This window comes from Strix uralensis, chromosome 3 (genome assembly GCF_047716275.1).
Source record: "Strix uralensis isolate ZFMK-TIS-50842 chromosome 3, bStrUra1, whole genome shotgun sequence".
In the NCBI taxonomy this organism is placed as follows: domain Eukaryota; kingdom Metazoa; phylum Chordata; class Aves; order Strigiformes; family Strigidae; genus Strix; species Strix uralensis.
Genome location: NC_133974.1, coordinates 20,793,759 through 20,810,480, shown reverse-complemented (window position 1 = coordinate 20,810,480; position 16,722 = coordinate 20,793,759). Strand labels below are relative to the sequence as shown.

Here is a 16,722-nt window from a genome sequence, read left to right as displayed (position 1 = left end):
TGGATGTAAAAGTGCAATACCCAGTATACTATAACATAAAGAAGCATAGAAGTAGCCTTGTCAGTACAACAAAAAGAAAGCCGTAGAGCCTGGTCCAGGAAACACACTATATTTGCACATCGGATCCATTTCCCGTCGCTCGGCTTGACAGTGACTTAAAAGGTCCTATGATGTACCTGAGCCACGTTTAAAGAAAATTGGCACATGTCTTTAAAGCCTAATGAGCAAAGATGCATATACGTTAGAGACAGGCAGATAGTTACTGATTTTTATCTTTTATCCACCTATCTACTTATAAATGGGAAAGGAGGAAGGGCACCCAGAGTCCTTACTGCTATTTTGCCATGTGCAAACAAGCTTGACTGAACAGTGATTTTTTTCATACGTTACTCTGCTGAAATTTGCTTTACTGTTGTCAGAACAGAAAAGCGACATGTATGTGGAGATCCTCATTCATTGTTATAGCCTGTCACCGCAACAGCTGTCACTCCGAAGCTGCAAGTTCTTATGTCCCTTGACCAAGACAAATTGATATATTCCAATTGATTCCTCTTTAAAATGGTAATTTATATGAAGATACTTAAGATTAAGATTCTCAGAACCAACAGATAAACTACATGTAACTGAATTAAACACAAAAGAAATAATTAATTAGTAATAAAATTAGTGCAATACTGATTTTAAAAAATTGAATGTGGAAATGAAAGCATTGAGTTTGTTTTGAGGTAAGTCATATTGCAAATAAGTATATTAGTAGCGAATATATCAGCATGTTTATAGTACATTATATAAGCTAATGCTAAAAGACTAGTCTGGACCTGAAAATTACCGTTATGTATACTGAGTTGGAATGATTTACATCACTGAAAGTATTGCTGTGAATGAAGCTTACTGTTGCTTTGTACAGTACTCACAAAGATTTGTTTGAAATACAAATAATTGATCTTTTAGTGACACTTGACAAAAAAGAAAAGTGTAAATAATGTTTACAAACTGGTCTATATCTACAATTATATCTAGAGGAAGAGAGATCCCAAAATGAAAACTAATATTTACTACTAGTTATTCATTGCCCTTCAATTATTTTGTCATTTCAAAGACAGCCAAATCAAAAACTAAAACAATACATGATCATTCACACACTAAGAATAACTGCGTGGAAGTGTAAACAGAAAGAGGAACTCTCCTCCAAGGCTGCCATTTGTCTGCATGAACAATTGGAAAATACTTGAGAAAAATTAATATGGTCCTACTGATCGGATTTCTTTGCAAATGATTTGTGACCAAATTAGAGCACTAAATTATTCCCAAATTGCATTTATAGTAAAAATGTGGCCATAACTGTTACTCTGTTACGTTAAAGCATTTTATGGTTTCAGACTCTTTCTCAGATGACACTAGCTCGGAAAACCACTCTTCTTTCCTCCCCAAATTTCACTAGTACTCTGAAAGAGAAGGTAAGAGAACAGTAACTGGTATCACTACTTAAAGCAGTGCCTCAAATGCAAAGCTGGGGTATACCACAATTAGCTGGATATAGACAAGAGAACTGCTACAAAAGAAAACCTCTAATAGCAAATAAATAGGAAAGCAAAATATGCTTATGAACATATGTGTTAGGAGGCCAAACCCTTAGTATCCTCTGATGCAGGTATAGGAGACCTCAAATGGATCATGGGGTATTTACAGGGTGATTTCCTACAACAGATTAATTTCTAATAGTGTCGAAAGTAGAAAACTAAGGTGGGCTGATGTATCAGCTACAATGTGAACTAGATATCAAAGAGGTATACTGGCATATCTGTAAATGTCAAGCATTCTTAAATGGAAGAATAATCTGCAGATGCAGATACACAGGTGTACAACTATTCCTCAAAGGTACAAAAATTATATCATTAATAAAATATGTTTAGAATTCACTATCTAATACACTACAGCGTGCTTTACCCCTGTGCTGCTTGATTTGTATCAGAAGAGAAAGCAAAAAATATTTGACTAGCAGGTAGAATAGGTGTTGAATAACTAATGTATGGATTAACAGATACTGAAAAGTAAGATTTAAATTCTATTTAGATGCAAAAAGATTTGTAGTAAGGCCATACCAAATAGAGGTGCTGGCTTACAAGAAGGTGTAACAAAACCCACAGGAATACTCTCATTTATAAATAAAAGGAGGAAACTAACAGAACTAATATTGACTAATAGAAGAGTTACTCACATACACTAATCCTAGTGTCCAAAAACTTTGGGTTTCTCAGTGGAAACAAATAACTGACTGCACTGGATGTAAAATCATAATACAAGAGGAGATAATGTAACATGCTGTGTGGTGCCAGAGAATGCAATGGCCTTTACAATGGGAACAGAAGAAGCAGAGTCAGGTAAGACACTCTTCCCTTTACTGTAAAATTGTTCAAGACTTAAAAAGGGGAGAGAGAGAAAAATATTTCAAAATGGCCAATGGTCTCATGCAATAGCCTAAGCCGTGGGTGATACACAGTCAGTTCCCTGCTGCATGCCTAAAAGTCATCTCACAGCAAGTCCGAAAATACAGCACGAGATGGGCATCCTCTTTCCCCTGGATGTGAAGACTAGAAGGGAATAGAAAAGACAGATGAAATTAAGAGCCAGTACTGAGAAGAAGTTGAAGGCCACATGTTTGTATTGTCAAGCACAAGATACAAAGCAAAGTAAGGAGAAAAGCAAGAGGGAGACACAAGAGAACAAGAAGTCTGAGTGTTGGGCCACTGAGGCAAATGGGAGAAGTTTGAGGAAAAGATGACACAAAAGCAAGCATGAATGGGTGTTAGAGAAAATTAAAGCAGATCTTATTAACATTCTTGTTGAGAAAGCTAATGAGATAGGTGTATAAAAAGTGAAGGTTACAAATAGGGTAAGAGAAGGATTATTAAAGTGAGCTGAAGCTTTCAAATAAGTACCAGAGGTAGTGGCAAGAAGGTCATAGGAATGCGAGTTGAATGTTTTTCATGACTAGCAATATTTTAACTTTTACAATAAAGCATTAAGGTAATCCTCAACATTACAGCTGCTGTGTTAGATGCTAATACTATCCAAAAACGGCCTACATAACGTGATATTTGATCACCGTGCCCAGTATGTCTCAGACCATCACCATAATTAAGGTAATGGTATCAGTCAGCTTCTTCTCATCACCTCAGCAAGTTTCAAAAGCTCCTATTCACTGCCACATTTCACTTTTCTAGTCCACTGGCTGTTGTTTTCATTCCTTTCTTTATAGATTACTGCTTTTCAACAGATTTGCAAAACAGTTAAAATTCTTCAGGGTTTTCTCAGAATTTTCTGCTTTGATCCAGGTCTTATTCCCACAAAGGAAGTAATTTTGTAAGTCAAAGGTCCTGGCTAAGGACACAGAGGATGACAACCTGCCCTTTTTCTACTACAAATCCTGGACAGGTATGTGTTGTTTTGTTACAGGCACTGTGAAAGGTAACGGCAGGTTCCCCTCTTGGGGATGAGTTGCCACTCAAATCTCAGTGTAAAAGAGGGCCTGTTGCAAGAGGAACACACCAAGAGCAGGAATGCACCTCAAAAGGCTGCCATAATGTACACGGGTCCCTAATGTTTCTGCAAGAGGAGTATCAGCAAGTGCAAAGGTATCCAGCTGCACCTCAGCTTTCCAGTAATAGCTGCAAGAGATGCAATGAAGAACTACAGCCCTTTTTCTCCAACCACTGAGCCTTAGACCTTGAGTGTGATTGTTTTCATGGCTTCAAAAGACAAGTGGCTCTGACACCCAAATTCTCAGAAGTTTTTAACTGCCAAAGAACTTCTGAGGAGCTGAACTTGAACGCGTTAAGTGAGTTCCCAAGGAACACTTAAGATTAAGAACAGAATTTAACACTGGTATTGGAAGTATATTAGGAGATCTACTCTATATGACTAAAACCAAGATGTATTTACAACAGGTTCCATCTTGTTCCTATTCAAGTCAACAACAAAAAAAATTCTACTTTTTGTAAATGATAGCAGCATAACATTCATAAATTTAGATAAGACACCTTGAAAGTCTCCCCTTGTGCTAGACAGTTACCTGAGGACTATAGTATAAATTTAAACAACTGTCAGCAGTTTAGATTGATTCTTCTTTTGTTGCCATTTATTAGTATTGATATAGAGATCCATTACTGAAATGAGGATAAGTTAGGCCCTAAAACAACAGGCAGTTTAACATCATCAGCTTAGACCTACGATTTTTTTTCTGTGTATTTTAAATAATCAGCACTGCTCTGAATCAAACATTTATTGCAGAAATTCAAAGGACTTCTCACCTAACTTTTCCTAGGGGCTAATCAATAAGCCTAATTAAAAAAACCTGCAACCCTCAATCACTCAATTGCTCAGGACTTTCAGTAATACCAAGTGTAAGGAGGAAAGGTTCTCTATTTGTCATGATTGAGAAGCTTCAAGAAATATTAAAAACTAAGTGCAGATATTTTGGCTTGCCAGACAGACAGCAGTGTAAAAATATGTCTGAGTCACAGCAGCTATGAATCTTCACGTGCAAAGTCACTGACAGCCTAAACAGTTGTGATTGAAAAAGGTCAGCAGGATTCCATAAATGTTTCTGTTGGTTCAGGTACTGGGAAAGATACAACCACAGCAACAACCTACAGGTAGTCATCCCAGCGCTATTGTGCTACAAGAGTGAAGAGAAGCACCAGGGGCTCAGACACGAACATGGAGAATGAGACAGGCACAAAGACTGTCAGATGGAGAGGAAAAGGCAGAAGAACTAAGGCAGAGGGAAGGAAAGATTACGCATATCATGGCATATGTTACCTATAATGCAAAATTTCAGTATGTAGTTCTTATTTACAACACACAAAACACCCTTCATTGAAATTTGTGAACTTGTCAATATAAAAGTCATTGATGTTTTCTTTCTAAAGATCTAATTTATAATTGCTGAAGTGTATTTCCATTGTAGAAGCCTTTGTGACTATTTTAAATGTACATTCATTTTCATTTAAAATAAACAAAATATGCTGGAATGCAAAAAGGTTGAGAAAATAAGAGGATTTAAATAAAAACCAAGCATACATTTTCATCAATAAGTATCATGAAACAGCTGACAATTTTTAAATAGTTGAAAGGTTAGGAAAATGTAAAAATATGAAGGGAAATGAGAAAACAATTTTCCATCTCCTTTCCAGAGACTATTCAAATAAACAAAAAATTACAAGAAAACATGCCAGAAAAGATTGTGTTAATGAACTTCAATAACTGTACTTAATCATAAAATCTAGTCAGGAATAGGCTGCTACCATAAGGTAAGACAGGTTGCAGACAGTAGTCCTTTATGTAAAAGCAAATGTCAAAAGAAAAGCTCTGATATTTGGTTGTGGGCTCCCACTTTTCACATAGGCATTTCCTAAATCCATGTTTGATGAGCTTCTCCAGCTATAAATTCTGTAAATTCCCTCTGGAGCAGTGCAGAGTGTGCTTCATGAAAATGTCATCTGCCAGCGCTGCAATTACTCACACTCCAGCAATCATGTGCACAATGCAGAATGGGTCGAATTCAGGTGAGAACGAGAACCAGCAATCAAGCCTCTGGAATTGAGAACAAAGCCATTTTCTTTCATTTGCCATCAACACAACCATCAAGGCCTTAATTACAAGGCAAGTGTCAAGCCTGGCTGCTGAAAGGCTTATTATTATACAGCTCAGCTTCAAATCAGTTTTGTATTGATGAACTGCAAAAATGAGGAAGCCAGCTTAGCCCCACAAGAAAAGAAACAGGGACTAACTGATTATGTGATTGGCAGGAAAAAGCAAGGACATTTAAAAAATACATTTTTAGACAGTAAAAGAATTAGTGAACAGCACACCTAAAACCTTTCTATAAACATATTTTCTATCTCAGTAGCAAATCTGGGTGGTTTGATAATTCAAAGGACACTTTTTTTTAGTTGAGATCATTGTAGTATCCACAAAAGGCCCTGCAGAAAGCCTCTCTTCAGGTCATGTATTCTGTTTTTCAGACAGTAATGCATGTCTGTGAGTGTTCTCATTGCCCCCTTTATACCTAATTGCATGTCTATACCTTGAACACAGAGATGTTAAGTGAATTGCACATGTATTTACCAGCCCTTGCCCAACAGTTATCTATTCACATTAGATTAGTTGTCTTCATATTAAAGAGCAGATGAGAAATCATCATTTAGTAAGCAACAGGATTTAGTTATGTTGATTCAACTGAATTACCAGTAAGTGCCACATTGTAACTAGAAGCCGAATGTCCTCTCTTTCACCATTTTCTATATAAGATTTCTAAGCATGACAAATAATGAATGAACTGTTAGAACAAGGCCTGAATTTGGAACTGGCTGTTGATACAACATTACTGTTATCGTATGTTAAATCTTGTTTTATCATTTGGTTTTTTAAACCCATATTCTGACTTAGCCTCTGCATGTCTTATGTGACTGGAAAAATATGTGCTTAGCTCATTGGTCTGCCTTTTTGATATCTAAGACGAACAGGCACATGTATAGCAGGTAGGAAACCATTTAGGTCAATGAACATTTTACCATCAATATTTTATACATTTTACCTAAAACAGTGACATAGCTCACTCTTTACCCATTGCTGCATCCAGTAGATACACAACACAAATACATTCTTCCTCTTGCAACACACCACATCCTGAAAATTTCAATGGCTCATGCTTCAGCAGGATATTAAAGAACTTGAGATCAATGGCATGAGAATATAAACATTAACACAAAAAAGATGAGGGGACACAACAGCAACAGTCACATCTCTATTTTATCATTCACTTTCATTGGTTACAAGCTGGATTTATTTCCATAGGATAGAGAGATATTATTTATACAATACATTCAAAAATCAAATACTCAAAAGTTAGGAAATAACAGAAAGAGAATACCTCCTGAAAAATATCCAATATATTTTACTGGGGAAAAAGAAATTTAAAAAAAAAACAGATTAAAAATTGATGGAGATTTTTGGTTTTAAGGGGGGGAAAAAAGGTAGTCAGGCTTCCAGGCCATGTATTTGAAAGATGTTCAGGTCATTTCAATGGAGGTTAGGCAATTTTACTGTATCTTGCATGTTCAGACACCTAACTACTTTTTAATTTTTTTCAGTTTCTACTGAAAGACAAAACACGGAATGACTAATTCCCATTTTTCCATTGAAATACTCTCAATATTGGAATAGTGTAGAAAACTCTTATAAAAGCTGTACTAGTTTCAATTTTCCTCAGTATTATTTTATTATTTGTACTTATATAATTCCTTCTTTCCAATGAATTTTAAAAGTCCACCTGATTGATTTCAATCAAGTGCCATCCCTTGCAGTTAGGAAGAGGTCTCCACCCCTTCATAGATCAGTTTAGGGTTCTAAATCATAAGATATATTATTGTACCACAAATATACATACAAGTAACACTTTCTTTTCTTATTTAAAAATAACCAGCAGAACAATGCATTAGTTCCTCAGTGCCAAAAAAGTAAAGAGGAAATTTTTAAATGTGCATTCTGTTGAGTGAACCTTAATACAGAGAACAGCAAAGTATCACGGATTGTATATATAAGACAATATGCTGAAACCATTATCAAATATACATAATTTGAAAGATTACTGAAAAAAGTCATTCCCATATATTGTTAAAAAACCCATGCTTGGGTACCCAGATCATAAGACTGCTGCACTATGTCTGAAATCTAAAAGTGAAAAACATTTAAACAATTGTTAGGGGTAGCACTGGTAGGTATGTGAAGAACACTGTGGTGCCTAAAGACAAAGATAAATGAAACTGGTACCAGTGGCTTATCAGAAGTTTACTGGCATAGTCTGATGTTCTTGATGTGGTTAGACTGCAGTAGCTTAAATCCTTGATTTGGTAAGGGCAGAAAGAAGGTACTTCAGCAGAAAGACTCAAACCACATTAGTTGCCTGGAAAGAGAGTTGTGTCGTATGCTCTGTATACTCAGACACCCAGATACCTTACAGCAGAATCAAACAGGTTCTAAGAATAAAACGAAAAGTGAAATGGATAGTGGAGACAGATCCTCCTATGGAACTTCCAAATGTCCTTTCAAAGCAAACAATATTCATAACAATGCACATTAATTACAGGAATAAGTTCATAATTTTTCTGAAATAAACCCTTTAAGGAAGCAAACTAAAATTTTGAGATGTAGCCAAATGATTTAGGAGCCTACATTTTTTTCTTCAAATTAACTTGAGGCCTTACAGAGAGCAGGGCAGAATACATCCATGCACTGACTTGCTGAGATTTCAGAAATATTCCAGTTTTGAGAGACTGATAAGAAAGGACAGTAAGAAAATAAAGGATTAACATAAAAAAATTAATGTAATACTGTAACTAATGTTCTCATATATTTACTATCACATGCCTTTCTTCTCTCTACGGATGTCTCCCCTCATTTCAGAGCTCCTATCTTCTCCCTCTTTATCCTCAATAAAAAAGAAAGAGCAGCATTTTCTTCAGAAGTTATAGACTTCTGCTTTGTGCATATGTTGAGGGAATTACATGAGACAACTGCTTTCTCCAACTTTATTTATAAACTTATTTATATTCCATGAAATTTTGGGATTCTTCATGTATTTACAGTTAAGTATGTGCCTAAGAAGCTTTCTAGACTGACAGAACAAGTGCAAGACCCTAACCATTACCTTCTGACCTCTGCCAGTACAATACCAGTTATATCGGACATGCAACATACAAGAGATTTTCTTCAAATAACATTACCTAAATACTGCCTGGTAAAATCCAATTACCATCCTTTTGAAAGCAAGTAAACAGAAGTAGTTCTTCAGCTACACAGTATTGTGGAAGAAAACAAACAAAACAAATCAACCCAATCTTATTTTTAAAAAAATTAGTACCTTTCATATGAATCAACATATTTTTAAACTTAGAAATAACCAGGCATACTTGGGGTGGGAAGGGAAAGGGAAATCTTTTCTATGTAATTTGAGGATACCACCTACAAAAAATCAAATGGAATACTGCTTACCCAGATTAAAATTGCCACTATGGCAGAAAAAAATATGTTTACATTGAAAAGGACAGTTGCTGTTCTAAAAATAATTTTTGTGAAAGTGTTGTTTATAATTATTGCAACAGTGTATTCCTACAGTTAGGACTGCACCAACATCCACTTGGCAGGCAGCAGGAAATCATACTGGATACAGAGGAACTGCAAGCCAACACCTCTCATGAGCAAATGGCTGCATAAACTTGACACTGACATTTCTAAACTTGAGTTTTTTCATGTAACATGTACCTGGATAAAGGAAATTTTTTTTTTTTTTTTTAGTTTAACAGAAAGTCACTTGAAAATGCAAAAAAAAAAAAATGGAGGATTAACACTTACTCTTAATTGTTTCTCAAAGTTTCTAAGAGTCTATGAGATTTTTGGAGTCCACAAAGACAATGGACTCAGGATGCAAGGAGAAAATGGACAAAACTATAAATGTGTTACTTTCAGTTGTTTGGAGGCCTTAACAGAGACTTAATTCTAAAAGCTTGTGATTATTATACATAGATTGTGACTGAGTGCCTCAGTTTTGCATATTCAGCTAAAGATGTTATTGAGTTCCTGAGATGACTATGGGCTGCTACCATTTAAAAGACAGATACTTTTATGATTTCTTAAGGTGGACATCAAAGGTTACCCACCTCTTTGGATAGTCTTGGGTCTTTCTATACCCTCTAGTTGTTAGAAACAAATGGACAGCGAAGATTCATCTAAATGTGATCTTCTGGAGACGATCTTCATGCCACCACTTAGTGAATGGCATTACCTAGATGGGGCAATGCTATCACTTCAGAGAAATTTTAAGATATAAATTCAGGAAAGTGACTGAGATACTCAAGTTTCTAATCCACCAGACTCAATCAGTTAAATTTCTTTCATAAATTTTTATAAGTATTTTATGGACAAATTACATCTTTACATGATAGAGCTTAAAAGGAGTTCTCATTCCAAAGGTCGGAATTTCAGTGTGTAATTACTGCATGCACCAGAAAAGTGTCTATCAGACAGAGGTTTTTATATAAGCTTTGGATTGGTCAAGGTTATTTTTTCCCATTTTTTTCTGGACCAATTTCTTATTTTGAAGAAGTAGTTAATGAAAGCTTTACCATTTACCTCAGTACATACAAGACTTGAATTTCTCTTTATAAAAAGCCTGAAATGCAAAGCAAAATACATCTGCATCTTTTTCCCTACTCTCACCCTTAAATGCTGCAATTTAAGGATCAAGCACCCATCACGTCTTAAAATAAGACAGCATTTTAGGTCTTTCTTTGATTTGAGTATCACAACACAGTGTATAGTAATTTAACACACTCAGTTATTTTAAAATGGATAATAATAAACAGTAACTGCAGAGCAAGGTAAGAAAGAAACAGTGATATACCTTTCGAGCAGGTGGTACTAGATGAACTTTAATAGGTTCAGTGGGACTAAATAAAACTAATGTCCCAGAGGACAAAGACTGATGTGACTTTAACTAAGTAAGCTCTTTTTTCTGCAGTCTTTTCTCTCATCTCATGCCATCTTTGTTTTCATACTTTTACAGCTAGACAAGAGGAAAGAATCTGAAAACCTGCAAAGGCTGAAGAGCTCTCCAAAGATCATTATTTGTGCCCTTTAATAGTGGAACATAACGCAAACTGAATACTTAGCCATAACTTTATATGAACATAAAGTAAGCATTTTCCCTCATGTTGTCTGAAATCAATATTGGCTGATTTCCCAGTTTTCCAAATCTCTTACTTCATAGGTTACTATCGTCTATTGATGTTATATATATCTTTCTTCTTTATTAAATCATTCTCTTGATTCAGAGATCTGCATAAACAGAGCTGCACAGAAAAAAAATCATATGAGTTCACATAAAGTGCAACATATAGGTTCACATTTATGTGCACTATCCAGCAACAGAACATAGGCAAGTTTCACGCTGTTTCTGAAGGGAATGTCTTTCTCAGACTTCCAATTTACATTACTGGAGGTAGAATCGCTATTATGCTAACCTAAGACTTATAATTTCATATTAATTCCAGCTATACACATATATTTCCACCTTTGTACTTCTGGAAAAATAACAACTTCCTTTGCTATTGCTGTTTTTCAGGAACACCCATTCTTGTTTCTTTTTTTCTATAGAAAGTGACATGCTCCGAATTGTAAAAGCAATTTCAGTGTAAACTACCTTTTAACAACAGAGTCCATCCTTATTAGTGTTTAATCTTTTATTCTTCACCTTCTACATGGTACAAAAAGATCTGACTGGAAAAGTAATAAAAAGATAATTGGGTTTGACATCATTATGATTATGGCATCATTTCTTGAACAGGAAAACCCCACAATCTATATTTAAAATACTCAAACTTAGGATAAATACAATGTATTTAGGAATTTCTGGGCCCCTCATCTCTGAAAGCTTCTTTTTTCTTGATCTTTCCTGTTTGATTTCTGGCTCCATCAAGTTGCACTGTTCCAAAACAGTGGAAGTTTTGACAGTGTGTGACTGGAGCCAGGAGAGACGACATATCGATCAAACTGCACATTAGCAGTAAAGTCAGGAACTAGCAGCACAAGTGGACTTTCAGAGAACAGAAGGCAATGGGACACTAGGAAGTGTGCTTATAGTAGGCCTCTCTAGAAAGGTGCTTCTCTGTGTGTACAGTGTAGTCTTTCAATTACTCACACCTAAATCCTCAAAGACTGAAAATTTTTGTAATCCGTTATTAGGATGACGCACACCACTGGTCTAATCTCTATCCAAAAAGAAACAGCAAAAGGGCAAAACACTTTCCAATCAGCAGAAAACGGAGAAACACATTCTTTTTGCTCACAGAACAAAATTTTGTGAAAATAGAATACAACTAGATTGTTTTGATGGAAAGGTAGCAAGTTCTCTAGGGGAGAACTTTGTAGAGTAGGGCTGATGGTTGGACTCGATGATCCCAAGGGTCTTTTCCAACCTGAACGATTCCATGATTCTAAGTGTCTTCAGCACATAGGAATTATGAGTACCTCTGTCTGCATAGAGGAATTCTCTCTTCGTTTTTACCAGGGTCAATTTAACTTTGCTGTTCTTCATCCAATTGCTGAACTTTTGCTATCAGAACTGACAAAAGAATGAGAAAGTCTCCCATAATGTACACTGAGCAGCAGGTTTTCTGGAGACGATCTGATGGCTCTTGCCAGATGAGTTATCACCAAATATCACAAGATGTGCTCCTGCTAAGAAGACTGGTATAGGAGTCTGCTATATGATGGAGAGCAAAGACATAAACTACTGAACTATGAATTTCTATGGAACAGCTTGCTATCTGAGGCAGATTAACCTCCGACCAATTCTAAGCAAATATTTTGATTTGACAAATCATTTTTTCCTTGACTTGGTCAACATAAACAGTAATTTTTCTGTCATAAAATTTAGATAGAAGCTTCCAAAGCAGTTCTACTTGTAAATCATCTCGGTGGCAGTAACTAGCATCTATGCAAAAATGAGATATATGCATCCTTTTTGACAGTGGATATTAGTCCAAGAAGCCTTCTGAAAATACTGGTAGAGCATGAAAATAAAACAAGGAAAACTGAAGCAGTGGTGAACCCTCTGGAATGACAGCAGTCAATGTTTTAACCAGGAACATCACTTATGCACCAAACATTTTTAGCCTATGTCAAGAGTTACCACAGTCACAGACCAAACTGTAGAAAAAGATGTGTTTGCTCATTTACGCCTTCTGAAGTCCCTATTTAATAATTTCATCAATTAAGTGTTCCTCTGGCTAGATCAGAGTTAATAACTTGGTACTTCTTTGCCTACTGTGATATGACATCATTCAGCACACTACTAACCTTGGATGGGGTTACCTGCTGGGAATGATGTGTCAGACTCATCTTTCATGTTGTAATATCACTCCCTACAGTAGGGACTTTAAGAGGTGAAACCTCTGGGAAAAGTCTCAAAACCATTATGGCTCCCTGCAGGGTACAGGCAATCTTTTTTTTTTTTTAAAGCAGAGACAGGTTGCTGTTTAATCTTTATGGAATTCTCTACTCCCAACATTTCCTTTAATATTTACTTCTTTTTACAAGTTCACTTGTTTACAGGATCAGAAAACCAGGGAGTCATTCAGGCTGAAAGGGACCTCCAGAGGTCTCTATTCCACCCTGCTCTATGCAGGGTCAATACTGAGTCCAGACCAGGTTGCTCAGGGTTTTGTTCAGCTGAGTCTTGAAAACCTTCAAGGATGGACATCTACAGGTTCTCTGGGCAACTCTTCCCAGTGATGGTTTACCCCTTTTATTCTTCTAACATTCACACACACAAAGCTGAGACATGCATCAGATTCAGCAGCCTGTGATGAAGACTTTGTTTGCCCACGTCAATAAACATTCCACGTTTGGGGTTTTTTAATATCCAGAAAATTATCTGAGCAATTACTTTTCCATCAGAATCAGGATTTCATAATACAGACACAACATAGTTGTGATACATACAACTGCAATATATTACCTTTCTTTGTTGGGATAATTTGAGGAATACAAGTAACTGGAACTTCTTGAACCAGTTAACCAACAAATTCCAGAGTAAGGGAATGAAGAAACTTAATTTATTCCAGTTTTATTAAACTTTTTGTTTACTTCTGACTTGATTTAATAGAAGGAAAGCATACACTAATACTGGAAAAACACTGAACTGGCTCTAATTACCTGATTATTATTATTATTATTATTATAATTTCAAAAGGTCTCCTGACAGGGTTTAATACTACTTTACTGCCTGCACTATCAAAAATGATTAAATCTATCATATTATATATTTAGCAATGGAATCATTTGTTCAGAAATAAAAAAAGGGTCAGCTCATTAGTCTGATTCAGCTTCTTTTACAGTCAATGAAAAGGTATCATGAAAGATGACTCAGAAACTATAGCAGATCAAACACTTCAGACACTAATGCAGGAGAAAATCTTACTCCAGACTGCAAACTGGATGAAGTCCATCACAGCAGAGACAGTATTTCACCCAAAATACCATTTTCCAGGCTGGTTTTTTTTTATTGTCTGCTAAATAAATGTACCTAGTTCAATGCAATAACTCCACCTTAATCCCTATCAAACGTTTTAGTGTGTTTTCATGTTTTTTCTTTCACTAGACAATCCCTGCATGGGTAAACCTCAGGCAGGTTTAAGTTTTCAGCTGTTATTAGTAAATCTAAAAAAACTAATGTGTATGAAAATGGAAATCAATTTTTGTGGAGCAGTCATAAACATTCTGGAAAGTCTCTTATACTCCTATTTACATCTCCTGTCTAGAACGTGCTTTAGAATAATTCACTGGGGCACAGGGCTGTTGGGTTGGAGAGGAAGGTTACAGCAAACAGCTGGCCTGCATTTAAAGGCTTTTACAGGCATTCTGGTTTTGTGCATCTCAAGCAGTTTCTGAATGCATTCTGAAATGTTGTGAAGTGCTTCTCTGACCATTCAGAAGTCAAAAGAAATATCCTACCTCATTTTCATAGGCAAAAAAAATTACAAAGTCAAATTTAGCAAAAAAAATTGGATGAATCAAATTGAAAAATAAGAGGAAACACCTCTCCACATAGTCATTTGTGATTGCAGGTAGCAAATTCTCTTGCCAAAATTACAGGCTTTCTTGTCCAAATGGCATGTGCATATGCAAATTTTAGGGTTAAACTGGATCCAAGTGATTTACTGGTTATGTGTTAGTCCCCTGCTCAGGGCTGAACTACATTCATCTGTGGAACATGCATTCAGTCAAAATAGTGCCACTTACTGCTCACGAAGAAACATGCTCGATCCTAAGCAAGCTCATCCAGTGAAGCCTTATCTGCACCTGCAGTTGACCATACTCAGAAGGGGTAAAAACCTGGAATCCTTCCCTGGACTGTGGATTACAGTGACTTCCTGAAGAAGCTACTCCAAGACCAACAAAAGTAAGTCAAATACTTTTTGTTTTCTCTTTAAAGTATTACTTCAATTTCAGGCCAGCCAGTCAAGAGGACATCTGAAGACTTCAACATCTCATATAAATAGCGTTTAATCACTATTTTTCTAATTGTTAGAAATCCAAAAAAGTACTTTCATTGTTAAAAAACCTGAAGAGAAAAAATGAAATCCCTGTTTCTAGTGACTTTTTGCTAATTAAAAGAACTGAGGACTAAAACTGTCCTTCTAGCCTAACAGTATTAGAGCATCGGGTAGCTTTTGCTTGTGATGTGCTGGGAATCACTAGCCAGATGAAGTAGATCTGAGGAGTATTTTTTCATTAGTTTCATTATCATCAATCCTTAGGGTAAAGAAAGTAAATTCTGGGTCCAGACTGAGTATGATACAGGGCCGAACAAATGGATATCATGCATGTAACTCCCTATTTGATGTGGGTTTTATATATGTGTAATCATGTATATGGATATGCTTCCCACTTTTGCTCAGTACAACACTGACAGAATCTAGAAATAAACAGCAAGTGTGTATAATTTAAATGTGTGCTTTTAAATGAAGCAGAGCTTCGGGGGGGTTTTTTTGAGGTATTTTTGCTCTTTAATAACTGGCAGCAAGAACTTGGCTTAAAAACAGTCATGACAATTTATTTTTAATTACCATTAACCTCAGCAAATCTGTTTTCCTTTGTGTCCATCCCCAGCAGCATGGTGAAATGTCCCACTTCAACGCGACACACAGGCCATCACGGAGCCCAGATGCCAAGCTGCTGAAAATACTCATCCAGCAGCAGTATCTGGCCCCTTGGTGGGCTCCACAGGCAGTGAAGCTGACAGCTCTGAAGTTGCCTGTGGGTCTGTCATGTAGTCAGGCTGCTAGCTGAGCTGACTTACTCTACTCAGTGCCATTTTTCTTTGACTTACCTTTGATCCTGAGGTATTTGCATATCGTTATGTGCTTGAGAAAAGTTCCTCTGTAAATCTCTCACGAACCCTCTGTTTGTGCATTCTTAAAGTAAGAAGTGATATCGCACAGAGTCATGATGTGCATTACTTCTGATGTTGTCATGAGATAACCTCTCTCCTCGCTTACATAACATATCCTATGGCTAATACAAATTGATATATGATATCCTGAGAAATCATGCAAGATCTAATAGCAGCCCTATAAATGACAAAAGACATGACTGTAGGTACCTTTCAAGCTACACATTAATGTATTCATGTGTTAGTCTCTTAAGAAGGCTGACTTTACTTTTCCTTTCCACCCTGATTACCATACCTATTAGCAAAGGTCTACAGCACAGCCGAATCCCAAGCAGGCAGAAAGCTGGCACTCTGGGAGGTTGGAAGGAGGGGACGAGAGCAAATAAGAGCAAGGATGCAAGCTAGCCAGCACAGCAGGAACAGAGACTGGGGGAAAAATAGAAGAGACCAAATGATGATGAATCAAGTTCAAGCAGCATTATTGACAAGCCCAGCTCTTAAGAATTCATCTAGCCTCCACAAACCATTCCTTCATAGGTAGGGGGCAGCTCCTATTACCTTTAAGAAAAATGTGTATTGTTGTTTCTCAACTCCCTGCTTCTTTCCTGGAAGTTACTTGTCCCCCAGGATCTGCTATTATAATGTATTTCATGACAGTAAAACAATGTCCCTCTTTTTCTTCCCTAAATATATCTATCCATAACTTC

The 16,722-nt window shown here is 36.4% G+C and overlaps 1 protein-coding gene across 4 annotated transcripts in view; it reads right to left on the bottom strand.

Moving 5' to 3' along the window:
• Window positions 1-16,722, bottom strand: part of MYT1L (myelin transcription factor 1 like) — a 314,516-nt gene that overhangs the window by 237,099 nt on the left and 60,695 nt on the right. The window lies entirely within an intron of this gene.